The sequence below is a fragment of the Sus scrofa genome, chromosome 2, assembly GCF_054392235.1.
Source record: "Sus scrofa isolate SSC_HxYL_T2T_F1_AM1 chromosome 2, Sscrofa_HxYL_maternal_Yorkshire_Landrace_v2.0, whole genome shotgun sequence".
Classification (NCBI taxonomy): domain Eukaryota; kingdom Metazoa; phylum Chordata; class Mammalia; order Artiodactyla; family Suidae; genus Sus; species Sus scrofa.
Genome location: NC_139384.1, coordinates 67,620,252 through 67,639,256, shown reverse-complemented (window position 1 = coordinate 67,639,256; position 19,005 = coordinate 67,620,252). Strand labels below are relative to the sequence as shown.

Below are 19,005 nucleotides of genomic sequence, written 5' to 3'. Positions count from 1 at the left end.
TATGTGTGAATGGTACCAGGCTGTCACCCATGCTGCATCAAGGCCCTTATGTTGCTCTCAACCCTGTGCCCTGAGATGATGCCCAGGTGGCCCTTACTGCTCCCTTCCAGGGGCGCTTTTTTTTTTTCCTGTTACCTTGGCTTGTAGAAGTTCCCAGGCCAGGGGTTGAACCTGAGCTATAGCAGCCACCTGAGCTGCTGAAGTGATGATGCTGGCTCCTTAACCTACTGCTCCCAGGGGCACTTCTGAGGACTCCTTTGGGCCATGGTCCCAAGGCAGAACTGCTAGCCACTAAACGTGTGGGCAATTTGACAGCCCTGCCTAGAAGGATCCCCGGCACAGTGACACGGTACAGAGAGACTCTTGGGGTCTGCAGAACACAGTTAGGAAGCAGGTGTTAGGCACTCAGCCAGAAAGCGATCACAGTGCTGAGGGGAGGACAGAAATGAGTCTCACAGAGGCTAGCAGGTGGCCTGAGCATCAAATACCTGGGGAAGGGGTCATTACTAGTGTTTGACACACACACACACCTCAATCCTCAGAAATCTGGTGTGCCAGTTCCTTGGCATGTTCTCCATCTCCCTGAGCCCCAGTCATGTCTCCCACTTGGCTGCCACCCAGCCTCCCTGAATGGTCCCAGCACATTCTCTGCTCCCTCCCACCTAACCACCTACCAGGGGCACTCTCCTTGTGGCTGCTGGGTTTCACTAGGGAATGTCCTGGCACATGATGGGTAGGTCCAGCAGATGCCACTGTGGACACCTGCCCAGCACCTCACATCCCTTCCTTGATTTAAATTGTGCCGGCTTCTTCTCCAATACAATCCCAGTTAGTTCAGAGGTGCAAGTGGAAATTGACCCCTACTGAGGTCAGAGGAGGGCAGGGGCCCCCACCCCCCTCGGGACAAGGAACAGAGGCCCCCTCCCTCCCATCTCCCAGCCTCCCCCACTCCACGCTGGTCCTGGGATCGGGGGATGTGGATTATTGGCAAGTTCAAAAGTGTTTCACCACAGGAGCTCCCCAGTGACCTAGCAGTTACGGATTCAGCATTGTCACTGCTGTGGCTCAAATTTGATCCCTGACCTGCAAACATTCACATGCCATGAGTGTGACCAAAAAAAAAAAAAAAAAAAAAAAAGTATTTTGCCACAAATTCATGCTCGCATGGTGAGATTACAAGGCAATTGGTTGGGGAAAGATTCATTTCTTTGTGAATTTCATTTTTTTAGCACTTTGATGTTTTTGATACTTTTTCAAGGATCTGAAAATAAAGGGCCACTTTCATAAAGTGATGCTTTATGAAAAATACGATACTCTGAGTGCATTATGGCTGGTACAACAAATGTCACGTTTAAAATCACGACATTGTTTTTTGTTTTGTTTAGTTTTTGCTTTTTAGGGCTACACCTGTGGTATGTGGAAGTTCCCAGGCTAGGGGTCAAATCAGAGCTACAGCTGCTGGCCTACGCCATAGCCACAGCAATATGGGATCTGAGCCGTGTCTGTGACCTATGATGCAGCTCTTGGCCAACGCCGGATCCTTAACCCCCTAAGCAAGGCCAGGGATCAAACCTGCATCCTCAGGGATGCTAGTCAGTTTCTTTTCTTTTTTTTTTTTTTTAAAGGGCTGCACCTGCAGCATATGCAAGTTCCCAGCTAGGGGTCTAATTGGAGCTGCAGCTGCCAGCCCACACCACAGCCACAACAATGCAGGAGCGAAGCCACATCTGTGACCTATACCACAGCTCACAGCAACACCAGATCCTTAACCCACTGAGTGAGGCCAGGAATTGAACCCACATCCTCATGGTTCCTAGTCAGGTTTGTTAATCACTTAGCCACGAAGGGAACTCCCAAATCACAACATTCTTGGGGCCATGGAAGCTGTGGCACAGTAGCATCTGCGTTTTGAGGATTACGGGAATGGCGGCCATGGAGGCTGTGCTGAGTGAGTTGGTGTCTGTGAAGGATCTGCTGAAGTTTGAAAGGAAATTTCAGTCTGAGAAGGCAGCAGCTCAAGATCTCACAGTTTGAATATGCCTGATGCCTGGTGCAAGTACAGCAGTGGCATCTGTAAAGGCCTTGCTCTGCTGGAGGAGCTGCTGCCCAAAAGGAACAAAGAGGAACAGTAGGATTGTGTCTTTTCCTGGCTGTAGGGAACTACTGGCTCAAGGAATATGAAAAGGCCCTAAAGTGTGTGCAAGGGCTGCTGCAGACAGAGCCGCAGAACAACCAGGCCGAGGAACTAGAACAGCTCATTGACAAGGCCATGACGAAAGATGGACTAGTGGGCATGGCATTATTGGAGGCATGGCCCAGGGCGTGGCAGGACTGGCTGGACTCATCATTTGTACTTGTGGTATCCAAGTACAAATACTGAATGAGACTGCATCTCTACCTCTGCCCAGGAATATGTGGGAGCCCATGGAAGACAGCGGAAGAGAGACGCACCTGTGCTCACTGTCCTGCTCTTCTTCTACACCCCACTACTGTCCTCTATGGCCTCCTCCCCCCGAGACCTGCCCTCTAGCCCCAAATCATGTGCTTTGGGATGAGTGTAAATAAAATTGAGGAGTTCCCATCGTGGCACAGCGGTGAACAAATCTGACTAGGAACCATGAGGTTGCAGGTTCAATCCCTGGCCTCACTCAGTGGGTTAAGGATCCCACATTGCCGTGAGCTGTGGTGTAGGCCGCAGATGTGGCTCGGATCTGGCATTGCTGTGGCTGTAGTGTAGGCCAACAGCTACAGCTCCGATTAGACCCCCAGCCTGGGAACCTCCATATGCTGAGGGTGAGGCCCTGGAAAAAGGCCAAAAAAAAATAAAATAAAATTGAGCTTTGGCTTGGGAAAAAATAAAATTAAATCATGACATTCTTACCCTAAATTAGGAGTTTGCAGTAGACAGGTCAGCACTTATTTGTCCTGTCCCTGTCGTGTATGCAGAAAAGCTCTCAGATTCCTAGATCTTTGTCATTTTGTCAACAAAACGTGTTTTGTTTTGCTTTGACATTTTTTTTTCTTTTTAGGGCCACTCCAGCAGCATATGGAGATTCCCAGGCTAGGGGTCGAACTGGCACTGCAGCTGCTGGCCTACACCACAGCCACAGCAACACAGGATCCAAGCCCCAGCATCTTCAACCTACACCACAGCTCATGGCAATGCTGGGTCCTTAACCCACTGAGTGAGGCCTGGAGTTGAACCTGTGTTCTCATGGTTACTGGTCAGATTCATTTCTGCTGAGCCACAATGGGAATTCCTCGAGTATTGTTTCTAACCACAGTTCTCAACATCTAGTGTCTGTGCAGCTTGGAGTTAGGCAAGCTCTGTCCAGAGCGAGTATCTGTGTGGCCCTGGAGAATGTCCTGCTACTACAGGGTTCCGAACACAAAAGCTTCCCTAAAGGGTTAAGTACAAGCTGCTCAGAAGTAATGTGAACCGGAAGTGTATCTCCCACTCTGTCATCTGTGTCATCTGTCAGCTGCTGTTGGTGGCCCGGCTTGCTGCGACCTTGGCCACCAGGGGGCGCGGACACCCGGGGCAGTGTCCCCATCAGGCAGGGCAAGCAGGCTGGGAAGTCTAGGCTGAATGTCACCAGACCCTAGTGTAGCATGGCTCTGTCCTCATTTGCAAGGATGTGGGCTGACTTTTACCGTAGGGCCTTGCAGTTCCCTTCCTGTAATATGTGAGGTCAGAGCCCCTGAGCCCCATGGTTCTCCAGGTGTCAAGGCTACACTATTCACTCCTTCATTTACTTGCCAAACATTTACTCGGCACCTACTGGATGCTGGGTGCTGGAGACACAGCAGGAACCACATCAAACAAAGTCCCTGCCCTCAGGGAGTGAATATTCTACCAGGAGCTCTATGGTGGACCTCGAATGAGTGCTGTCTTGTCTATGAGAGAGGAATAGCACACTAGGATGGGACGACCAGGGGACCTGGGGTGAGGGTGTGGGGATCTGTGATAGGACAGAGAGGAGACCTCCTCCAGCCTAGCCAGTCAGAGATGGGCAGCCTAATGATGTTTCCTACTTCTACAACACAGCCACTAAGGCTGTGGGGAGGAAATGGGCAGCCCTCGTGTCTGGCTACTCCAGACAGGATGCTGGGTGAGCATCAGGGCTGCCTGTGGTATTCCAGAGGGCAGGGACTGCCACACATGCCCACCGCCACCTCAAGCACAGGTGACACCTGGGTCACGTCCAGGAGAACATTGACAGACGGCGAAAGCAACTGAGCCCTCTTGTCCAGCGGAGAGTCCCCTCAGGTTCTACTGCTCCCACCACATTTAGGCCCACTTCCCAAAACTGAACTCAGGGGTGAGGGTGGTGCAGACAGGACTGAAAGTGAGGCAAGGGTGTGGGTCAGAGGGTGACAGTGACAGAGATGGCATCACTAATCCCCTTGTATAACATGGTGACCAAGAGCCAGAGCCCTCCTGACACCATCACAAACTAATTGGAATAGATGTCTCAGAGCTGGGCTACCAATCCTAATACTGCATCCCTAACGCCATGCCCAGTGGCTATCAGGCCACCACACTGTTTCCTAAAGACACCCCTTTCCTCAGGAAAAGGGAGTTCAACTCTCCAAGAAGTTCTTCCTGTCTCTGGAAAGTTCCTCTGTTTCCTGGCACCAACAGAAGGCAGTCCCAGCAGGACCATACCTGAATCTTTCATTCACAGGATCTGTTTCTCTCTCAGAATCTCGTTTTCCTGAGACCCAAAACCTTGACTTAAGGAGATTATTTTTCAGGGATTATTTTGCCCCTCCCTGGTTGTGTTCTGGAACAGCCACAGGCCATGCCTGGAGTTGCCCTGGCTGTGGGACATTCAAGTCCCTTGTCTGCAGAGTCAGGGCCAGGTGGGCTTTGAACACAGACAGATTCCAGGGCAGCGTCAACTCAGCCCCCATGATAGAACAAGGACCCCATGGTCATATTGTCTCTCTCTGGCTTCTTTCAACTTTCAAAATTTACCTCAGGGCTCACAGCCACACTGTAGGTAAGGATGATAGATGAGCACCGAACATGCTCCCCTCATTTCTCACCACCCCCCTAAAAAAAGGTTAGAACCTGGAGTTCCCGCTGTGGTGCAGTTGAAACAAATACGAGACTAGGAACCATGAGGTTGTGGCTTCGATCCCTGGCCTCACTCAGTGGGTTAAGAATCTGGCATTGCCGTGATCTGTGGTGTAAGTCACAGATGCAGCTCGGATCCCGTGTTGCTGTGGCTGTGGCGTAGGCCAGAAGCTGTAGTTCTGATTTGACCTCTAGCCTGGGAACTTCCACATGCCATGGGTATGGCCCTAAAAAGAAGAAAAATAAAAGGCCAGAAGCTATATATGGCGGTCCAAGAAACCTCCCCTTACAACATGATACATTTCTGTGATGCGGGGGATGCTGAAGGCATTTTGGTTTTGTTTCTGTTTTGTTTTGTCTTTTTGCCATTTCTTGGGCTGTTCCTGCGGCATATGGAGGTTCCCAGGCTAGGGGTTGAATCAGTGTAGCCACTAGCCTACAGCACAGCCACAGCAAAGCCAGATCCGAGCTGCATCTGCGAACTACACCACAGCTCATGGCAATGCTGGATCCTTAACCCACTGAGCGAGGCCAGGGATCGAACCCGCAACCTCATGGTTCCTAGTCGGATTCGTTTCTGTTGCACCACGACGGGAACTCCTCAATAACATCTTTGAATAAAAGGATGTAGGCATGAAACCAAAGAGCTGAAAGGTTACCAAGTCCAAAAAAGGAATTTTACCAGTGGGAAACAGAGCTCACAGCTTTGTAGCGCACTTACTTCTTCCTATCAGAATAAAATCCTGGAGTTCCTGCTGTGGCACAACGGGATCAGCAGTGTCTCTGTCGTGCCAGGACAGGTTTTGATCCCAGGCCCGGCACAGATTTAAGGATCTGGCATTGCCACAGTTTTAGCTTAGGTCGCAATTGTGGCTCAGATCTGATCCCAGCCTAGGAATTCTGTATGCCATGGGGCAGCCAAAAAAGAAAGAAGAAGAAGAAAAAAATAATAAAATCCTGTTTCCTCCCAGACCTTCCATGTGGGCTGACCTGTCCTACATTCTTGCCCACTAGCTTGCCAGCTGCTCTCTGCCCTGTGCTTGGTGCCCTTCGGACTGTGGCACCCGCTGATACCCTCTGGCCAGAATGCTCATCCCCAGGCTGAATCTTTGTTAAGATTCAGGTCTTGGGGTTCCTGCTGTGGTGCAACAGGATCAGGATCGGCAGTATCTTGGGAGTTCTGGGAGGCAGGGATGGAATTTCCATCCCTGGCCTGGCACTGTGGGTTAAGGATCTGGTGTTGCCACAGCTGCAGCTTAAGTTTCAACTATGGCTGGGATCTGATCCCTGGCCCGGAGGCTCCATATGCCACTGGGTGGCCAAAAAAAAAAAAAAAGAAAGAAAGAAAGAAAGAAAGAAAGAAAGAAAGAAAGAGAAAAAAAAACAACAACAGCAAAAGATTCAAGTCTCTCCTCAAATCCACATGCTCACAAGCCCCTAAGACCAGCCCCTACCAGAGTCTTTTCCAAGCACTGTGTCACACCCCGGTTACTTTTTTTTTCTTTTTTTGGTTATGCCCACATCATGCAGAAGTTCCTGGGCCAGGGATTGAAACTGATCACAGCCGTGACCCGAGCTGCAGCAGTGACAATGCTGGATCCTTAACCCACTGAGCCACCTGGGAACTACCTCGGTGACTTTTTTTTTTTTTTTTTTTTTTTTTGGTTGAACCCAAGGTACGTGAAAGTTCCCGGACCAGGGACTGAACCCACATACCACAATTCTGGATTCTTAACTCGCTGTGCCACAGAGGAACTTCCCCCTGGTGATTTTTCTTCAGCAGCATAATCAGTGGTTGAAGTCACGTGGTTCACTTCGTTTTCAGTCTGTTCCTTCCCAGTTGACTTGCTCACCATGGCATCTAGACCTATCTGACACAGGCCTCTGACCACTCCAATGGAGAACCTGGGCCCTTGCACTGAAATTCCTGTCACAGCCCATTTCCCCCTAAGCTGCCTACTCCTGGCCCTCAGCATTATTTGGACCAGGAGTGGTTTCCAGACCACTGGTACTAGTGACTCCTACACTAGAAAGAAGACAAATTACTCTCCAGATCTAAGCAAAATTTGCCATTCAGCCTTTCCTAACCCAAGACATACAGAAATATCCCTGGCTCCAAGGATCCAAGGACCATTTCCCCTCAGGCCCCAATGCAGGGATTTCTAGGACTTTCTATACTAAACAGCAATGTTGGCTGTTAGGAATATTCTAGAAGTTGAACCCTAACCCAAAAGATGGTCCCAGGCCATTAACTGAGGATGGTAACTTGCCTCTATGGTGAGAAGTACTGGCCACCAGAAATTTTCATTCAAAGATCAAAGCACGTGCACCATGGCGTTATGTGTGCACAAAATCTAAGTGGACACCATACATCTCTGCATGGACTAGAACCTCTCTGGAGGAAGTGATGATGGTGGCCACCTGTGGGAGTGGGGCCAGCAGGTCTGAAGGTCAAGGTAAGATAGAGATGCCTCATCCCTGGCACCTTTGCCCACAGTGCAACCGCACAGTGCCCAGCCCTCCGTAGGGGGGTCCATTAAATATTTGTGGAATAGGAATTCCCTCCCTGATGCAGCGGAAATGAAACCATGATGTGACGGGTTCGATCCCTGGCCTCGCTCAGTGGGTTAAGGATCCAGCGTTGCTGTGAGCTGTGGTATAGGTTGAAGATGTGGCTTAGATCTGGCATTACTGTGGCTGTGGTGTAGGCCAATGGTTGGACCCCTAGCCTGGGAACCTCCATATTCAGCAGGTGTGGCCCAAAAAAGACAAAAGACCAAAAAAAAAAAAAAGTGGAATTAATGAATATACCAATGAATGAGGAATTTTTGAGAGATGGAGGCATTAAGTATCCTCTTTCATTCCACCCTCACAACTCACCCTGCCACTTGCCTGGGGCCAGCCCCAAGCCCGCCATAGGGAAAGAAGAGGGGAGAATCTGTGCTGACCAGACACGTTTCTATAGATTCTATATGTCTGAGGGAATGTCTCTCCTGGGTCTTGGCTTTCTTGTCTAAGCTTTGACAACAATCCAAGAAAAAATTCTCATAAAGAGGACCAGGGCCTTGGTGAGCAGATGTGTCAGAGGCTGAGCAGCAGCAGGAAGGACGAGTTTGGCCCAGTCTGGGTGGAAGCCAAAGGCAGGGAGCGCTGATGGCTGCTTCCCCCGCAGGCCCGCCTGGAGGCCTTAACATGGAGGCAGGAAGCAGCTGGGCAGTGACAAGGAAACTTCTCTCACAAAGGCACATGAGTGACCCACGGGGCGTGGCCCATAACTGCCCAGAGCTCCCTGGGGGCTCCTGAATTCCACTCAAGACAGGAGACAGGATACCGCCTGTTCTGTGGCTGGAGTTTAACAACGACGATGGTGCAGCAAGTCTCTGTGGCCTTCAAGACTCAGGCTGCCTCTGCTGAGAGATCAGCTCAGCTCTTGCCTTGCTGCTGAGCTTGGTCAAGTCACATCCTCTTTGCAGCCTCCTCATTTGGGAAATATTGAAGATGGACTAGCTGATTTCTTAACTTCCTCTTGGTTCTGACAGTCCTTACATGATATTATCTACAAAAAGAGGGGACGGGAAGGGGAGAGCTGAGCAGGCATTAAGGCAGATGAACTAATAAGCACTTATTGTTTAAATGTAGTCTGCTCTATGTGTATATCTACCTAGTTCTAATCCTCTGAGAATGCATTATCTAGTGAAGAAAGAGAGTACGAAGGAGGGAGGAAAGAAAAGGAGGAAGGGAAGAAGGAAAAAAGAGAGAGTTCTCGACGTGGCTCAGTGGAAAGGAATCTGACTAGCATCCATGAGGACACAGGTTCATTCCCTGGCCTTGCTCAGTGGGTTAAGGATCTGGTGTTGCCATGAGCTGTGGTATAGGTCACAGATGTTGGATCCCTCCTTGCTGTGGTTGTGGTGTAGGCTGGCAGCTACAGCTCTGATTCGACCCCTAGCCTGGGAACCTCCATATGTCACGAGTGTGGCCCTAAAAAAAGACAAAAAAAAGAAAGAAAGAAAGAAAAGGAAAGACAAGCCAGCCTACTCACTTTGTATAGTGATTTAATACAAAATGCAAAAAAAACCCCGAGGATTATATAAACATGTTAGTTACCAACATGCTTGCGGTCTCAGCAGGTGGAAAGGCTCTATAGGAGTTGTGGGAATTCCCGTCCTGGCGCAGTGGTTAACGAATCCGACTAGGAACCATAAGGTTGCGGGTTCAGTCCCTGCCCTTGCTCAGTGGGTTAACGATCCAGCGTTGCCGTGAGCTGGGGTGTAGGTTGCAGACCCGGCTTGGATCCTGCGTTGCTGTGGCTCTGGCGTAGGCCGGTGGCTACAGCTCCGATTCAACCCCTAGCCTGGGAACCTCCATATGCCGTGGAAGCGGCCCAAGAAATAGCAACAACAACAACAACAAAAGACAAAAAGACAAAAGACAAAAAAAAAAAAAAAATAAATAAATAAATATAGGAGCTGTGGATTTTTGTTCAGAATTAGAATTCAGATGTAGATTCTGTTTGTTTGGGGGTTTTTTTTTGTCTTTTTTTGTCTTTTTTTTTTTTTTTTTTTTGCCATTTCTTGGGCCGCTCCCACGGCATATGGAGGTTCCCAGGCTAGGGGTTGAATCGGAGCTGTAGCCACCGGCCTACACCAGAGCCACAGCAACGCAGGATCCGAGCTGGGTCTGCAACCTACACCCCAGCTCACGGCAACGCTGGATCCTTAACCCACTGAGCAAGGGCAGGGACCGAACCCGAAACCTTATGGTTCCTAGTCGGATTCGTTAACCACTGCGCCACGACGGGAACTCCTGTTTTTTTTTTTAATTTGTGATCCTGGCTGAATAAAAAACCCTGAGCCTTGGAGTTCCTTTTTGGTGCAGTGGGTTAAGGATCAGGTGTTTTCACTGCAGTGGCCCAGGTCGCTGCTATGGTATGGTTTCGATCTCTGGCCTAGGAACTTCCACATGCTTCAGGCATGGCATAAACAAAAAGCAAAAACAGAAACAAAACCCTGAGCCTCAGTTGTCTCCCTCCAAAATGAGGCTATTTATCTTGACTTCATACAACTCTTGAGAGAGGAAGATGCAATAGGAGAGGCAGAAGCTGGCTTAGACAAGGGCAGTGTGCCAAACCAGCCCCATTCAGACCATGAACGGCATTCTACTGAATGTGAGTTCTTCAGGATATTAATGGGTACTCATAGAAAAAGGAGAAAAGGAACCATCACGTGCTCAAGGGGGGTTGTAATACATCACATCATGTATTACCAGTATTAAAGTTTTAGTGCAATCCTCTGGGTGAAAAAAATTTTTCTTTAGCAGGGAAACTTATCACAGAATCTCTACTGATATTTTGGGTCATTCTGATGTCCCATAGAATTCAGTGTGGGAAATTATGCACTAATCAACACAATTTTTTTCTCTTTTTGTCTTTCTAGGGCTGCACCCCTGGCATATGGAGGTTCCCAGGCAAGAGTCCAATTGGGGCTGTAGCCTCAGGCCTACATCACAGCCACAGCAACACAGGCTCTGAGCCTTGTCTGGAAACTACATCATAGCTCACAGCAATGCTGGATCCTTAACCCACTGAGCAAGGCCAGGGATTGAATCCACGTCCTCATGGTTCCTAGTTGGGTTTGTTAACTGCTGAGCCACGATGGGAACTCCAACACAAGTTTTTTTGTTTGTTTGTTTGTTTGCCACAGCGTGCAGTGGCTTGATGTGGGATCTAAGTTCCCAGACCAGAGGTTGAACCTAGGCTGCAGCAGTACAAGTGCTGAATCCTAACCACTAGACAACCAGGGAACTCCCAAAGTGTTTATTTAATGTTTTCTTCTTTTTCTTTTTTTAGGGCCATACCTGCAGCATACGGAAGTTTGAATGCGTATGGGGGTCAAATCGGAACTGCAGTAGCCTGCCTACACTACAACTACAGCAATACCAGAGCCAAGCCACATTTGAGACCTACACTGAAGCTCACGGCAATATTGCATTGGATCATTTAACCCACTGAGCTAGGCCAGGGATCAGACCTGCATCCTCATGGATACTAGTTGGATTCTTAACATGCTGAGACACAATGAGTCTTATGTATGTATGTGTGTATGTATGTATGTATTATTTTTTGGCCATGGCTGTGGCATGCAGAAGTTCCCAGACCAGGGATTGAACTGAGACACAGCAGTGACAACGCCAAGTCCTTAACCCCTTGGCCACCAGGGAACTTCTCACAAAGTATTATTCCTTTTTTTTTATGTCCACACCTGCAGCCTATGAAGGTTCCTAGACTAGGGGTCGAATCAGAGCTGTAGCCGCCGGCATTTGCCAGAGTGACAGCAGTGCAGGATCTGAGACACATCTGGGACCTACACCACAGCTCGCAGCAACGCCGGATCCTTAACCTACTGATTGAGGCCAGGGATTGAACCTACATCCTCATGGATCCTAGTCAGGTTCGTTAACTGCTGAGCCACGACGGAAACTCCACAAAGTATTATTCCTAAGAAAGCACCCCAGGAAGAAACTAGTGAAGGGAGGGGCAAGGAGAGTGCTTCAAATGCTAAGCCAAGATTCAGCATTTACCTTTTGGTGATGGAGGTCTCTTTTTAATGTTTTTTTTTTTCTTCCCAATTCAAAAAACAATACAAGGAATTCCCATTGTGGTGCAGCAGAAACGAATCCGACTAGGAACCATGAGGTTGCAGGTTCAATCCCTGGCGTTGCTCAGTGGGTTAAAGATCCAGTGTTGCCATGAGCTGTGGTACAGGTCATGGATATGGCTCAGATCTGTGTTTCTGTGGCTGTGCTGTAGGCCGGCAGCTGTAGCTCCAATTGGACTCCTAGCCAGGGAACTTCCATATGCCGAAAAAAAGCAAAAAAAAAAAAATATATATATATATATAATACAGATTCCTTAAGAAGGAAGTTTTTTTTTTTTTTTTTTTTTTTTTGTCTTTTTGTTGTTGTTGTTGTTGTTGTTGTTGTTGCTATTTCTTGGGGCCGCTCCCACGGCATATGGAGGTTCCCAGGCTAGGGGTCCAATCGGAGCTGTAGCCACCAGCCTACGCCAGAGCCACAGCAACGCGGGATCCGAGCCGGGTCTGCAACCTACACCACAGCTCACGGCAACGCCGGATCGTTAACCCACTGAGCAAGGGCAGGGACTGAACCCGCAACCTCATGGTTCCTAGTCGGATTCGTTAACCACTGCACCACGAGGGGAACTCCAAGAAGGAAGTTTTTGGTGTTCCCATCATGGCTCAGCAGTTAATGAACCTGACTAGTATCCATGATGATGGAGGTTCAATACCTAGCCTCACTCAGTGGGTTAAGGATCTGGCGTTGCTGTGAGCTGTGGTGTAGGTCACAGACACGGCTCAGATCTGGCATTGCTATGGCTTAGGCCTGCAGCTTCAGCTCTGATTCAAACCCTAGCCTGAGGACCTCCATCTACTGTAGCTGTGGCCCTAAAAAAAAAAAAAAAAAAAAAAAAAAAAAAGAAGGAAGTTTCTTTGAGTACGAGTGTCACATGGTCCATGATATAAGAGAAATTAGTCTGATAGCTTAGACATAACAGTTCAGGTATGGGTGTAAGAAATGGGAACAGAAAAGAATAGATAGAAAAGTAAGGGGACAAATCATAACATTTTGTAACTAAGTTTGAGCTGGATGAGTGATATTTAAGAGACCTCTGAAGATTTAAGAGCTTTCAGCCTGGAACACTGGGAAACTGACACTGGTGCAGAAAAAAAAAATGACAAAGGTCAGCTAGTTTAACCAATAGGAGGTGGGTTAAAGAGAGAGAAATCAGGAGTTCCATTCGTGGCTCAGTGGTTAATGAATCTGACTAGGAGCCATGAGGTTGCAGGTTTGATTCCTGGCCTTGCTCAGTGGGTAAAGGATCCGGCGTTGCCGTGAGCTATGGTGTAGGTGGCAGATGTGGCTCGGATCCCACGTCGCTGCGGCTGTGGCATAGGCCGGCAGCAACAGCTCTGATTAGACTCCTAGCCTGGGAACCTCCGTGTGCCACAGGTGCAGCCCTAGAAAAGACCAAAAAAAAAAAAAAAAAAAAAAAGCAAGCAAGAGAGAGATCAGATTTGGTCTGATATTTGGTCATGTTTGAGTCACATACTTGTGGAACAATCTGGAGGTGAAGGAGACCCTGGACAGGCACTTGGGCATACTGGAAATACAGATCTGTGAGTTCTCATAGAATCCCTCTCCAGAAAGGGATTTATTCTTTGAAAAACACAGAGGGCAAAGAATGGCAAGAGATGAGCATCCCGGTAGAATTTCCAGGAAGAAACTGCACAGAGCCCGAACAGGAGATCAGAAGAATCGAGTTCCCTGGAAGCCAATGGAAGATATTTCAAGGAGGAGGGAGTGTCCTCTAGATTCTGGAGAATGGAAAAAATGCACACCAGGAGTTCCCATCATGGCTCAGCAGAAACAAATCTTACTAGCATCCATGAGGACACAGGTTCAGTCCCTGGCCTTGCTAAGTGGGTTAAGGATCAGTGTTGCTGTGGCTGTGGTATAGGCCAGCAACTATAGCTCTTATTCAACCCCTAGCCTGGGAACCTCCATATGCTGCAGGTGTGGCCCTAAAAATAATTTAAAAAGAAGGAAAGGAAGAAAGAAAGAAAGAAAGAAAGAAAGAAAGAAAGAAAGAAAGAAAGAAAGAAAGAAAGGAAGGAAGGAAGGAAGGAGAAAAGAAAGAAAGGAGAAAAGAAAGAAAGGAGAAAAGAAAAAAAGGAGAAAAGAAAGAAAGGAGAAAAGAAAGAAAGGAGAAAAGAAAGAAAGGAGAAAAGAAAGAAAGAAAGAAAATGCACACCAAGAAGAATTCCTGGAATGGGAATCATTAAGTTCTCGGTAACTTGGGAGAGAGATTTTAGTGGCAGGATTAGACACCAGCCTGACAAGGAGGAGAGAATGGTGAGGGAATGAAAGCAGTGAGCTCCACAAGCATGATACACACATGCCCCTTGGAGTTACTTCCATCCCTGGGTACAGGGCTGTTGTCTCAAGGCAGTGATATTTTCTTGCTTTTTAGGGCTACACCGGTGGCATATGGAAGTTCACAGGCTAGGGGTCGAATCGGAGCTACAGCTGCCAGCCTACGCCACAGCCACAGCAACATCAGATCTGAGCCACGTCTACAACATATACCACAGCTCATGGCAACGCCGGGTCCTTAACCCACTTAGTGAGGCCAGGGATTGAACCCAAATCTTCATGGTTACCAGTCGGGTTTGTTACTACTGAGCCGCAATGGGAATGCCTGTTTTTGTTTTTTTGGCTGTGCCCATAGCACATGAAAGTTCCTGGGTCAGGGATCAAACCCACGCCACAGCAGCAACCCAAGCTGCAGCAGTGACAATGCCAGACCCTTAACCTGCTGGGCCACCAGGGAACTCCAAAAGAAGGGCATGAAATGCAGCAGGACGAAAGCCTTGACCTGGGTTTTAGACTCAGATTTAAGTGCGCGTCTGGGATGTTAAAGGCCTTCAGATCTAACAGAATCTCAAGGTGTATTCTCCTCCCAGGGCAGCAATAAGTCTGGATTTGGCTCCTCCTTTCTGCATACGAAGTGGCCACCTGTGTCTGAGATGAACTCTTCCTGTTCAGAAAAGTTTTCCTTCCTCATTGGGGAGGTCACTGTTTTGCCTTAGAAGTCTTCTAGGCTGTAGACATGTAGGTATAGACAGATAACACTCTTGCTTCAGAAAAGGGTTATGGAGTTCCCGTCGTGGCGCAGTGGTTAACGAATCCGACTAGGAACCATGAGGTTGCGGGTTCAGTCCCTGCCCTTGCTCAGTGGGTTAACGATCCGGCGTTGCCGTGAGCTGTGGTGTAGGTTGCAGACCCGGCTCGGATCCTGCGTTGCTGTGGCTCTGGTGTAGGCCGGTGGCTACAGCTCTGATTGGACCCCTAGCCTGGGAACCTCCATATGCCGTGGGAGCGGCCCAAGAAATGGCAAAAAAAAAAAAAAAAAAAAAAAAAAAAAGAAAAGGGTTATCACAAATTCCACTTAACTGTGTCAGTAAGAACTAGGTAAGATTTCTTACTAGAGTCCAGGTTTTTGACCTAGCGATCTATAAAAAATATCTGGCTTAAAGGACTCCTGAACTCTATTTAGACTCAATTCTAGATTTTCTGGCCAACCATTACCAATAAAGCTATATTCTGCTCCCTACCCCTGGATAAATCAAGGGCTATATAACTTTCTCTTGGGGAAGCAAGAGGACAACTTAGGCCAACCTCTTGATTTGGTGGTTCTATTTCTCTCCGGAAATAGATACTGGCTTTTCACCACCCTTTCCATGGGAGAACCAATGCTGATTCCAATGGACCTGCCAAAGGATGCGAGTTTCAGCAGATTAGCAATTCATACATGTGAACCTCACAGTGCTTGGCAAACCAAATGAATTAGGCAGTCCAGAAATCTTAGGAGGTGATGATGGAGGGGCAGTTCACTATGTGTACCTGAACTGCCACAATCATTGAGTGACACTAGAGGGCTTTCATATTTGTGCTTAGTACCCTTTTCACCGGTATTAACCAGCTGTCATTTTTCATTGTCAGTGAACACTCTTCCTTGTCCAAGGCCACAAAACCAAGAGAATGTCTCTGCAGGCTGGCACCTACCAGATCCTCATTTTTCTAACTACCGTTGAGGCCCTGCCTTCCTTGCTGCCTGTGCATTTACCTGGCTCAGTTCCCATATCCCTATTTGGATGTGAATGTCACTTAGCCAGTTTGCCCACATGATTTCCCAGACCCAGGAAGGGACACGCCTTGATGCAGAGAGATGCAATCGCTGCCACCACTGTGGAAAGGAAAGCCCATGGTATGGGTCATGCCCTTTTCTTCTTCTTTTTTTTTTTAATGTCAGAAACTGTGTTCAAGTCATCCATTTTTCCATTTTGCTGGGGCATTTCCCTCTCTCTGATAAATGATGATTTGCCTTTGATTCTTTGAGGGTACAATTTTCCAGCCAAATAGGACTCTCATTTATGCCTAGTACTGGACTTCACGGACATCCCTGATCCAACATCTCTGCCTCTAGGCAATGCCTTTTCTCAGATAATCAGAGAAATTCTGTGCATTCTTTAAAGGAAAAGGTGAGATGTAATTATAGGTCCTGACATTTGCAGGGATCAGTCTGGAAATCACCTAGAGTAGCTCTGAAATACGCTGACTTCATTTGCAATTTCCCTTTGATAAAGTTAATTTAGGTGGCCTTGACCCTGGTCAGGGCCCCTATTTATTCTTTGCTCTTGAGTCTGGGGACTCTATTAGAGCTGTATCCAGAACGTTCTCACAGCTTGCCTAAGCGAGAGATAAGGTTCAGGGAACTTTGGGTCCTTACATGCTTTGCACAAAGATTCAAGGGCACTGGTCTCCTTCCTTCTCATTTTTTCTGCACAGAGGCCAAAAGTGAGATTAAGAAAATGCAAGTTTAGGATCTAGCCATAAAGTAGCAGAGAGATGTGAACAAGTCACGGTTACCCTCTGGGCCTCTCAGTTTCTCATATATAAAATGAAGGGGTTGGACAATGAGCTGCTCTTTGATCCTAGTTTAATTCAGAACTACAAAAGCACTGAGAGATTACTTAAATGAATAAGGCTGAATTCTTGCTCTTGGAAAGCATCCTAGTTAGTGACAGGAATGAAACAAAAATCTTCTGAGTACCAGGAGCTCACAGTCCTCAGTGCAACCTTTGGAGACAGGTGTTCTCATTTCTGATATAGCTGGGGAAAGTAATCTAGCTAGCGAGTTGCAGGCGTGGGTTCGAACCCAGTTCTGCCAACCACCAAAGTCCAAGTATTTATTGTCCACCCAGATCACCTTAGACATTTGCAGAATATGGTAAGTGCTACAGCAGAAGAGCAAACAAGGCCCTCTGGGAACACGGTGTCTTTATGTTTCCAGTGACTTTCTTCTCTAGCCAAGGACTCAGTCAGCCTTACCATTTGGGTCCAGGCTGAGCTCATTCAGGGAGTCAAGCCCCACAGGGCTCTCTGCCAACCTCCCATCACTCTGACTCTCAGAATTTACTTTTTACTTTTCTTCCAGGAATGTCAGCCCATTTGTAACAATAACAATAATCCTTTCTACATGGGTACCCTGCTTCAAGGTTTACAAAGCACTTTCACATCCATTATCTCATTTAATTACTTCCTCCTCTACATTCCTACAACATATTCCTGGTGTCTCTTTAGTATAACAGTCTGCCTTGTCTAATAGGCCTGTTTCCCTTCATTGCGTTCATCTTGGCTTAAAAGTTCCATCCTATAATTCAGACATCTCAGCATCTTACACACTTCTGTGCAGAAAGTGGGGGCAATAAAAGTTTTGCCATATTGAATCCTTAGAGTATTGTGGATCTTTCTCATTGCCGCTTTCTTCACCTTTGAATCAATGGACATTTATTTGATTGCTTACAAAGGGCATAACTTAGGTTCTTTGGGGGGTAAGTCAGGGGAGGAGTTCAGACAAACTGGGAGAAGACAGAAGTAGGCCATGGGTTCATGTGACATCAGAGTCTGGGTGACTGCTTCGTTTTGTCTGGGGATAGGTGGCAGGCAAGAATGCTTTTTGGAAGGGCCCCACCCAGGAGAGAAGGAAAGTGGGGCTGAAGAGCCTGACAGGGGACAGAATTAGGAAGAGCCACAGATTTGACCCTTGGGGAAGAGTGGACAGCTGCTTGGAAAAAATCCCCCCCCAAAAAAAGAGGGCTAAATGGGTAACTCTTCTAGGACAGAAGGGTCAAACGGTTGCACTTCTTAGGAAAAGAGAAACTCCTGCAACACTCAAATATTGCTTTGAAAAAGTGCAGGGACCGCAACCGCCTGGCAATTCTTGAGTAAAAAGGGTGAGGGACCACAAGTCTCCTGCAATTCCTCTCTGCAGAGAGAAAGTGTGCTTTAAGTCCCAAATTTCTCCTTGTCAGAGGAGGGACTTACAGGTTAGGAATTTCCCAAGGTATCTTCAGAAATGAAGGCCAGGGACATGCGGCCCCCACCGCCCCTCAGATCACAGAGGGAGAAGGCCCCCACTAGGGCTCACAAAAGAGGCAGGGTATGTTCCCCAAATACTCTCCAGCAAAGGCAGTGGGTCCTGAGGTCCCTCAAGTTCTCCTCAGTAAAGGACAGGGGCGCTAATCTCGAGAAGTTTTCTTAGAACAGAGAGCTGGGGTCCCGACTGTACAGAATCATTCTTATCCTGGCAACTCTCCTCAGAAAAATGGGCAGGGCAAGAATCGCTAAAACTCTTCTCAGAAGGGGCGAGGGCTAAGATTCTTGCAGGTTCCCCTCAGAACGCAGGCTAGGGGCAAGAATCCGTAACAGTCTCCTCAGAATAGGGTCGAGCCCGTGACTCTAACCTGAAAAGAACCCAGAGGCAATGAAACCCCTCGGGAACAAGGCAGGGCCACAGCTCGCCCAGTGTCCTCGGAGCGCGCCTCCTGCTGCCCCGCCCACCGTAACCGCCCCACGCCCGCCCGGCCCAGGCCGCCTCCGGTGCATTGTGGGTGGGGCGCCCCTGCTGAGCACTGCGGGGAACCCCCTGTCCAGTCAGTTGTTGGCCGCCAGGCATCCCCACGGAACCCCCCTCCAGTGTCCGAGCGAGCTGGCCACGGATTGACGCGTCCCCTAGACCCCGCCTCTTGCGGTGCTCCGACCCTGAAGCTAAAGCCCCGCCCCCGCAGCGCCCTGACTGGACCTGAGTCCGGATCCACTCTCCCATTGGTAGACCACATGTCGGTCATCTCATCCCGCCTCTCCAGGCCCGCCCAGGCCCCCGGCGCGATCCCGAGGGCCAGCCGGCCCGCGCGATCATTGGCCGCAAGGCGCTGTCCGTCATGAAGCTGGCCACGCCCTCTCTGGGGCGCGGATCCCGGGAACCCTAGCCGGACCTCATT

General features: G+C 48.5%; 1 pseudogene; it reads left to right on the top strand.

Moving 5' to 3' along the window:
* Window positions 1–1,810: 1,810 nt before the first annotated feature.
* LOC100625515 (mitochondrial fission 1 protein pseudogene) lies at window positions 1,811–18,993 on the top strand (annotated as a pseudogene).
* Window positions 18,994–19,005: the final 12 nt, after the last annotated feature.